This window comes from Salvelinus fontinalis, chromosome 4 (assembly GCF_029448725.1).
Source record: "Salvelinus fontinalis isolate EN_2023a chromosome 4, ASM2944872v1, whole genome shotgun sequence".
NCBI lineage: Eukaryota > Metazoa > Chordata > Actinopteri > Salmoniformes > Salmonidae > Salvelinus > Salvelinus fontinalis.
Window position 1 is genome coordinate 58,305,870 of NC_074668.1, and position 9,075 is coordinate 58,314,944.

Sequence of the window (9,075 nt, forward strand, 5' to 3'; positions counted from 1 at the left end):
AGGAATCAGATATCGCTACCAAAGTGGAGGAGAGCCTACACTGTAAAAAAAAATAAAAAAAAATGCTGTTAATTTATGGTAAAAGTCTGGCAGCACGGGTGCCAGAAATAGACTAAAACTACAGACTAAAAATGTGTGTAAATAATCTGTATAAAAACCAAACGGTGATTTACTTTCAATCAAATGAAGTATATTACTGCAATTTTACAACATTAACAACATAAACTTAAGGTTTTTTTGCTGACATTAGTTGTGAAAGTAAAGAATTGGCCAGCTAAAAGGCCTAAAAAATTCCTTAATTGATGACAAAATATGATGACAAAAGAACACAGATTATAAGAATAATATTACAAAAAACTTCAAATTGTAATAACTGGTATTAGTTGTGGAAATAGAGAATTAGACAGCATAAACCCAGAAATGACTCCTGAATTGATGCCAAAGTTACACAAAAACACAGATAATTGTCATAATATTACAAAAAAACACTCTTGATCTAAATGGCATCAGTTGTGAAACAATAGAATTGTTACGCGAAAAACAGACATTACTCCCTAATTGATGCCAAAATATAGCCAGAACACATAATTGTCATTATATCACAAAAAACTGCTCTCAATTCAACTGGTGTCAGTTGTGAAAATAGAGAATTTGTCAGCTAAAAAACAGACACAACTCCTTAATTGATGACAAAATAAAGCTAGAAAACAGATTATTATCATAATATTACAAGAACCTACCTAGAAGGTCAGCATCCCGGAGTCGCCTCTTCACTGTTGCAGTTGAGACTGGTGTTTTGCGGGTACTATTTAATGAAGCTGCCAGTTGAGGACTTGTGAGGCATCTGCTTCTCAAAATAGACACTCTAATGTACTTGTCCTCTTGCTCAGTTGTGCACCTGGGCCTCCCACACCTCTTTCTATTCTGGTTAGAGCCAGTTTGCGCTGTTCTGTGAAGGGAGTAGTACACAGCGTTGTACGAGATCTTCAGTTTCTTGGCAATTTCTCGCATGGAATAGCCTTAATTTCTCAGAACAAGAATGGACTAACGAATTTCAGAATAAAGTTCTTTGTTTCTGGCCATTTTGAGCCTGTAGTCAAACCACAAATGCTGATGCTCGAGATACTCAGCTAGTCTAAAGAAGGCCAGATTTATTGCTTCTTTATTTCACGAACAACAGTTTTCAGCTGGGCTAACATAATTATTCAGTATAGACAAAAAAAGACAATAATTTGTGTGTTATTAATTTAAGCAGACTGTTTGGCTGTTGTTGTGACTTAGATGAAGATCAGATCTAATTGTATGACCAATTTATGCAGAAATCCAGATAATTCCAAAGGGTTCACATACTCTTTCTTGCCACTGTAGGTTTGCAGAAGTTGGTGATTATTGGCAAGCGTTTGGCACACATTTTTGAAATGTTGCACTCTCTGGACACATCTTTTGAAATATTAATGTTTACTTTCAAACCTCATTGTCCACAGCCTTATATGTGGGCCAAACTTTAGTATCAAAGCAGGATAGTGGATCAGATATTGATGCTTTGGGTTCAGTTTGTGAGAAGGAAACAGCTCTTTTCGTGTCTGTAGATACTCAGGAATCAGAACAATGAGCAAAGTAACTTGAGCCACAGAAATGGAGGGGGCACATATTCATTCCAAGTAGGATTGTTAGTTGCCATACCCGATCTTCTTTATTAGTAATCTTTTTGCCTATTATCACAGGGAGGAGCCTCAAAAAAGACCCGTTTTCTCTTGCCTGGCCACCTAGTTTAATTCCCTTTTCACCAACTTCTGAGGATGTGGAATTCGCATCAGATCCTTGGTAGCTAAACTGCCTGACTTGCAGTTAAGCTCTGAGTATGTAATGCATTTCTTTACTTTAACAAAGAACATGATATAAATGGCTAGGTCATGTACCAGTATCCCCTTAAACAAATCATGACCAATGCATGGTGAGAGGCCTGGCTGACAGACATGAAAGTGCTTGAGGGAATTAAATACAGAGTCAAATTTTAATCTTCTGGATTCTGTCTCATTACCATCACTGCCTCGTTGTAATTTTGTACTGTTGTGGCAGCAGCAGGTTCATCAAAAACAAACAGTTTACCTCTAGTTGCAAGGCAGTATCAACAGCAGTAGTTGGAGGTACTAAAATCTTCTGTGAATCCTCCTATGTTGTGAGACCCCAAATTATCATCAGTAATGCAAAAGCCTGCTGCCTTTACAGCATGTCCAGATATCTCCAACCCATTTGTTTCTAAATCTCTGAGATCCGACAGCATTGTAGAAAAAAGCTTGTCAAGGCCAAAATATTTAAAGTCTCTCTCATTACACAATAACATGAGCTGTAAATTATCAATACTGGAGCGAATAAAAAGGATCAAAGTTTGCGAACATAAAGTAGACCCCCACAACCGACCCAATAGGTCCACAGACGACGCAATCGTAACCACACTGCACACTGCCCTAACCCATCTGGACAAGAGGAATACCCATGTGAGAATGCTGTTCATCGATTACAGCTCAGCATTTAACACCATAGTACCCTCCAAACTCGTCATCAAGCTCGAGACCCTGGGTCTCGACCCCGCCCTGTGCAACTGGGTCCTGGACTTCCTGACGGGCCGCCCCCAGGTGGTGAGGGTAGGTAACAACATCTCCACCCCGCTGATCCTCAACACTGGGGCCCCACAAGGGTGCGTTCTGAGCCCTCTCCTGTACTCCCTGTTCACCCACGACTGCGTGGCCATGCACGCCTCCAACTCAATCATCAAGTTTGCGGATGACACTACAGTGGTAGGCTTGATTACCAACAACGACGAGACGGCCTACAGGGAGGAGGTGAGGGCCCTCGGAGTGTGGTGTCAGGAAAATAACCTCACACTCAACGTCAACAAAACAAAGGAGATGATTGTGGACTTCAGGAAACAGCAGAGGGAGCACCCCCCTATCCACATCGACGGGTCAGTAGTGGAGAAGGTGGAAAGTTTTAAGTTCCTCGGTGTACACATCACGGACAAACTGAATTGGTCCACCCACACAGACAGCGTCGTGAAGAAGGCGCAGCAGCGCCTCTTCAACCTCAGGAGGCTGAAGAAATTCGGCTTGTCACAAAAAGCACTCACAAACTTCTACAGATGCACAATCGAGAGCATCCTGTCGGGCTGTATCACCGCCTGGTACGGCAACTGCTCCGCCCACAACCGTAAGGCTCTCCAGAGGGTAGTGAGGTCTGCAGAACGCATCACCGGGGGCAAACTACCTGCCCTCCAGGACACCTACACCACCCGATGTCACAGGAAGGCCATAAAGATCATCAAGGACAACAACCACCCAAGCCACTGCCTGTTCACCCCGCTATCATCCAGAAGGCGAGGTCAGTACAGGTGCATCAAAGCAGGAACCGAGAGACTGAAAAACAGCTTCTATCTCAAGGCCATCAGACTGTTAAACAGCCACCACTAACATTTAGCGGCCGCTGCCAACATACTGACTCAACTCCAGCCACTTTAAAAATGGGAATTGATGGAAATTATGTAAAAATGTACCACTAGCCACTTTAAACAATGCCACTTAATATAATGTTTACATACCCTACATTACCCATCTCATATGTATATACTGTACTCTATATCATCTACTGCATCTTGCCATCTTTATGTAATACATGTACCACTAGCCACTTTAAACTATGCCACTTTATGTTTGCATACCCTACAGTACTCATCTCATATGTATATACCGTACTCTATACCATCTACTGCATCTTGCCTATGCCGTTCTGTACCACCACTCATTCATATATCTTTATGTACATATTCTTTATCCCTTTACACTTGTGTGTGTATAAGGTAGTAGTTGTGGAATTGTTAGGTTAGATTACTTGTTGGTTATTACTGCATTGTCGGAACTAGAAGCACAAGCATTTCGCTACACTCGCATTAACATCTGCTAACCATGTGTATGTGACTAATAAAATTTGATTTGATTTGATTTGATCTTATGTTTCGTCTTTGCTGATCCAAGAGGGTTAACAACCTCAAAAGCATCTTGATACAATACAAGCTTTAGAGTTACACCTGAGTCCATAAATACTGCATTAGACTTAAACACAGATCCGTCACAAACATAATTTAACACATTTGCAGAAGTACATGTAGTGTCCTTCATTGTCTTTGTAGACTCCTGCCAAACAACTGGGTCGTTGAGCATAGCTTTCATTGCCTCTGTTATATGGATACACTGAGCATACCGTTTCTTTCGGTTTTCATCTGTACCTAAACTTATAGCTTGAGGATGCACATAGGAAAAGTTCCTCTGGAAATACTGCCTTCTCAAATATTCTGTTGATAAAGTAAAGCTACAGGATGCATGCAAATCTGTGTCCTTCAAGGTCTTTAAAATACCTTCAATTTCAGACTCTGTCAAGTTCATATGAGACTGAAGGGTAACCTTGAGTTGATCTTGAGTGTACTGATGACTAAGTCCATTAAGACTATTAATCTCATCAACAATCATTTGTATCGTAGAGGAGGGAATTAGATACTTGGCCTGTAATTGAATGTAAAACATACACAGATGTTTTTATATACAGACTTATCATAACAGTTGAGTTCAGTATATCCTCTAGCCCCTCATAAATGAGATCTACACCGAACAGACTTTCAGCATCTTCATGAGAACTCACTGAATGAACCGAATAATTGGTAGCTGTAGCATACCTATGCTGCCTTGAAATGTGGGCGGTAAAAGAGGATCTTAATGTAAAGGCCACAGTCTGAATGGGCATTTGACCTTTTCTCTTGTTGAAACACGTGACCTTCGATGAGCAAGACGATCCTTCAGATCAAGGCATTGTCTCTGACAATGACGATTTTCACACGTAAATCAAATCAAATGTATTTATTTTATTTATATAGCCCTTCGTACGTCAGCTGTACAGGAACCCAGCCTAAAACCCCAAACAGCAAGCAATGCAGGTGTAGCATGGTGGCTAGGAAAAACTCCCTAGAAAATGGCCCTTGCATTGAGTCACATAGTGATACAGCAGAGTCTCTACGATGACGACGACGACGATGCATATGACTTTTAAAAGCATTATGTTTTGTAAACTGAGATTTGCAGCTAACCATGCAGCATACATATTGGCCATTTGCTTCATATCGGTGTAATAACTGATGATCCAAATAACCTCTTAATGTTTTAACAGTGAGGCTGTCACGTTCGTTGAAAGGATTGGACCAAGGCGCAGCGTGCGTAGAGTTCCACATTCTTTAATAGTGAAACTTACAACAAAACAACAAAGAATCGAACAAACGTGCAGTATTGCAGTGCACAAGGCAACTATACAAAAACAAGATCCCACAACACAAACGAGGAAAATGGCTACCAAAATATGATCCCCAATCAGAGACAACGATAAACAGCTGTCTCTGATTGGGAACCATATCAGGCCAACATAGACATACAAAAACCCCTAGACATACAAAAACCCATAGACATACAAAAACTAGCGTACCCACCCTAGTCACACCCTGACCTAAACTAAATATATAGAAAAACAGAGATATCTAAGGTCAGGGCGTGACAGTACCCCCCCCCCCCCCCAAAAGTGCGGACTCTCGGCCGCAAACCTGAACCTATAGGGGAGGGTTCGGGTGGGCATCTACCCTTGGTGGCGGCTCCGGTTCTGGACGCAGCACCGGAGGCTCCGGACCGCCAACCGTCGCTGGAGGCTTCGTCACTGGAGGCCCTAGACCGTGGATCATCGCCGGAGGCTCTGAACTGGGAACCACCGCCGGAGGCTCCGGACTGGGGACCGTCGCCGGAGGCTCCAGACTGGGGACCGCCGCCGGAGGCTCCGGACTGGGGACCGCCGCAGGAGGCTCCGGACGGTGGACCGTCTCAGGATGTTCCGGACGGTGGACCGTCTCAGGAGGTTCCGGACGGTAGACCTTCTCAGGAGGATCCGGACCGTAGGCCATCTCAGGCGGATCCGGACTGTAGACCGTCTCAGGAGGTTCCGGAACGTAGACCGTCGTTAGAGGTGGAGGCGCACTGGAAGCCTGATGCGTTGGACCGGTACAGGTGGCACCGGGCTGATAACACGCACCTCAGGGCGAGTGCAGAGAGGAGGCACAGGACGTACTGGACTGTGGAGGCGTACTGGAGGTATAGAGCGCAGAGCTGGCACCACCCTTCCTGACTGGATGCTCACTCCAGCCCGGCAAGTGCGGGAAGCTAGCACAGGACGCACTGGGCAATGAATGCGCACTAGAGACCTGATGCGTGGGACCGGTACAGGTGACACCGGGCTGATGACACGCACCTCAGCACGCCCGCTCTGCAGCGCTCTCAATGCTAGCACCTCCCTCCGGAATCTTGCGTCGAGCTCCTCATCCGACTCCCTGACTGGCTCTGGTTCACTCCTCGGCTCCGCCGACTGCTCCATGTTCCCCCCCCCAAAAAGAATTATTGGCGTTGCCTCTCGTGCTTGCTCCGTTGAGCTATCTCCTCATATCGTTTCCGTTCCGCTTTCGCTGCCTCTATCTCCTCCTTAGGTCGGCGATACTCCCCGGCCTGCGTCCAGGGTCCTTTTCCCTCCAGGATCTCCTCCCAAGTCCACTCCTCCTGTACACGCTGCTTGGTCCATTTTTGGTGGGATCTTCTGTCACACTCGTTGAAAGGATCGGACCAAGGCGCAGCGTGCGTAGAGTTCCACATTCTTTAATTGTGAAACTTACAATAAAACAACAAAGAATCTAACAAACGTGCAGTATTGCAGTGCACAAGGCAACTATACAAAAACAAGATCCCACAACACAAACAAGGAAAATGGCTAGCTACATATGATCCCCAATCAGAGACAACGATAAACAGTTTTCTCTTATTGGGAACCATATCAGGCCAACATAGACATACAAAGACCCCTAGACATACAAAAACTAGCGTACCCACCCTAGTCACACCCTGACCTAAACAAAATATATAGAAAACAGAGATATCTAAGGTCAGGGCGTGACAGAGGCCACAGGGACAACATGCCAATACTTTGGAAAGACCTGACATGTTCCCAATTTCTCTGTATTTAACTCACCTGTAACAAAGAAAAAAAAGTAGTTTGTAGATTTTAATCTAGGTTCCAATTAACTGCTGAAGTAACTTTCTGATTTGCTTGATTACAATGACAATGGACTTCAAAAGGGACAACAGTGATTATTTCTTTGTACTTCCATGCTAAGCTACTCAGTTTGATAAACTAAGCTTAGCTATGAATCTTACTTCAGTTTAAGGATTGCAGGGAATTTCCTCAATTCCAATTCAATGAACTGTTGAAGTAGAAAGAGAGAAAAACATATGTTATCAGTTTTTTACATTCTCTTGCATAGTTCTATACTGTTTATAAACACCAGAACGTTTTTTACTATAATTATCTGCATTTAGAATGTAAAACTAAAGTAAATATCCTTAAAACAATGGTCAATTTAGTGTTTTCTTTATAATGTATATTGCTGTATTTCTACAGCTTAGTGTTGTGAAAAAGGGATGCATTGTCTGTAAAAATACAGGAAGTTTAATGTATTTTGTATTTACTGACATTTTCTATTATTCTACACAACGAAAGGTAAATATCAGTTTATCCCTGTAATTTCACAGTATTTTATCATTATTCATAAATATTTAAAAAAATACAATTTTTTTTTTTTTTAAAGCGTAGACTCGGCTATACCCTATACTCCATGTGGACACAGAATAGACCGCCAACTGCATAATTGAACTCAAACCTAGCTGAGGAGATCAATTTGCATGCAGAAAATAGGTATTTGTACATAAGCATTGCCATGGAAATGAGATGGAGGAGAGAGCGTTATCCAGGCAGAAGAGCACTCAGTCAGGATGAAGCACACCTGTTCCTGAATATTTCTGGAGCAATTCATTGACACATGACAGGACGGACGGACGAGACGGGACGGGACAGATGGACACACGTGCCCGCATGCATGCACAAGCACACACCAAGATATTTTTCTAAATATTTCACTCCAAGGCAATGGTATTTTTCTACCACTGCAAAGAATGTGACATCAAATAGATTTCAGAGAACCAAACAGTTCATGTAGCTCATCCCCAAATAGCTAAGCACTCATAATGTCCTAGAAATGGTTATCAGTCTCATATAAGTACTGAGGTGGGAATGTAATAGAATGTAGATTGCACAATAAAAGTGACCTATGTAACAAGCATGCTACTACTACTTAATAATAATAATAATGATAATAACGCAGAGGCTAACTGTAGCTACGCAGTTGGTCTGTAGAATGACATTTTCTTCTGTTTGTTTTTGCGTGAGTTATTTGCTACAGTGTCACTGTATTTTTGTTTTTGTGAACAGCCAACCACAAACTCCAAGATATTAGCTAGCAAATACAACAAAGTTAATGAGCTGCACATCTGTCCGTTTCGTCAACTATTTAAACTTTATGTTAAACAATTAAGCAAACGTTTGGTGTTAATGCTCACCGTGGTGTGATAGCTATTCGCTCTCCTATCAATGTATGTGCCAAGCTGTTGCCTGTTGCATTCAGTTGTGTTTGAGGGCGTTTGAATGACGCCTCCAACGTGTTTCAAATGGTTTCTAATGGAAATGGCAAAACGCAATGTGAAATATTGACTCGTCTTTAATTGGGGATAATTCCTTTTACCACTGCGACTGAGAGAAAAGTCTATTAGGTATCAGAGGATGCATAGTTAGGCCTGGAAATAGCACATGCTGAGTAAACTGCAGCTGTTTTAAAGCCAGTTCACTGAACTCCATTACAACTGGATCAGTTTCTCTCCCTGTTTCCTCCCTGTTCCAACTGGGTCAAGGACAAGTAAGCAATAGAAGATTTAAAGACTAAAAAGCATCCTTCAAACTGCTACCGAGTCAGAAAGTATATAAAGGCTCCCATGGAGTTCATATCATTGTGACTGTCATTGTAAGTAGTATAAGTTGGTGGTTGAAAGTGTACGTTTTGGAGCTGTTTTAGCTAATAGAATTTACGTTTTTCAGGGACAATCACTGCAGCGACTT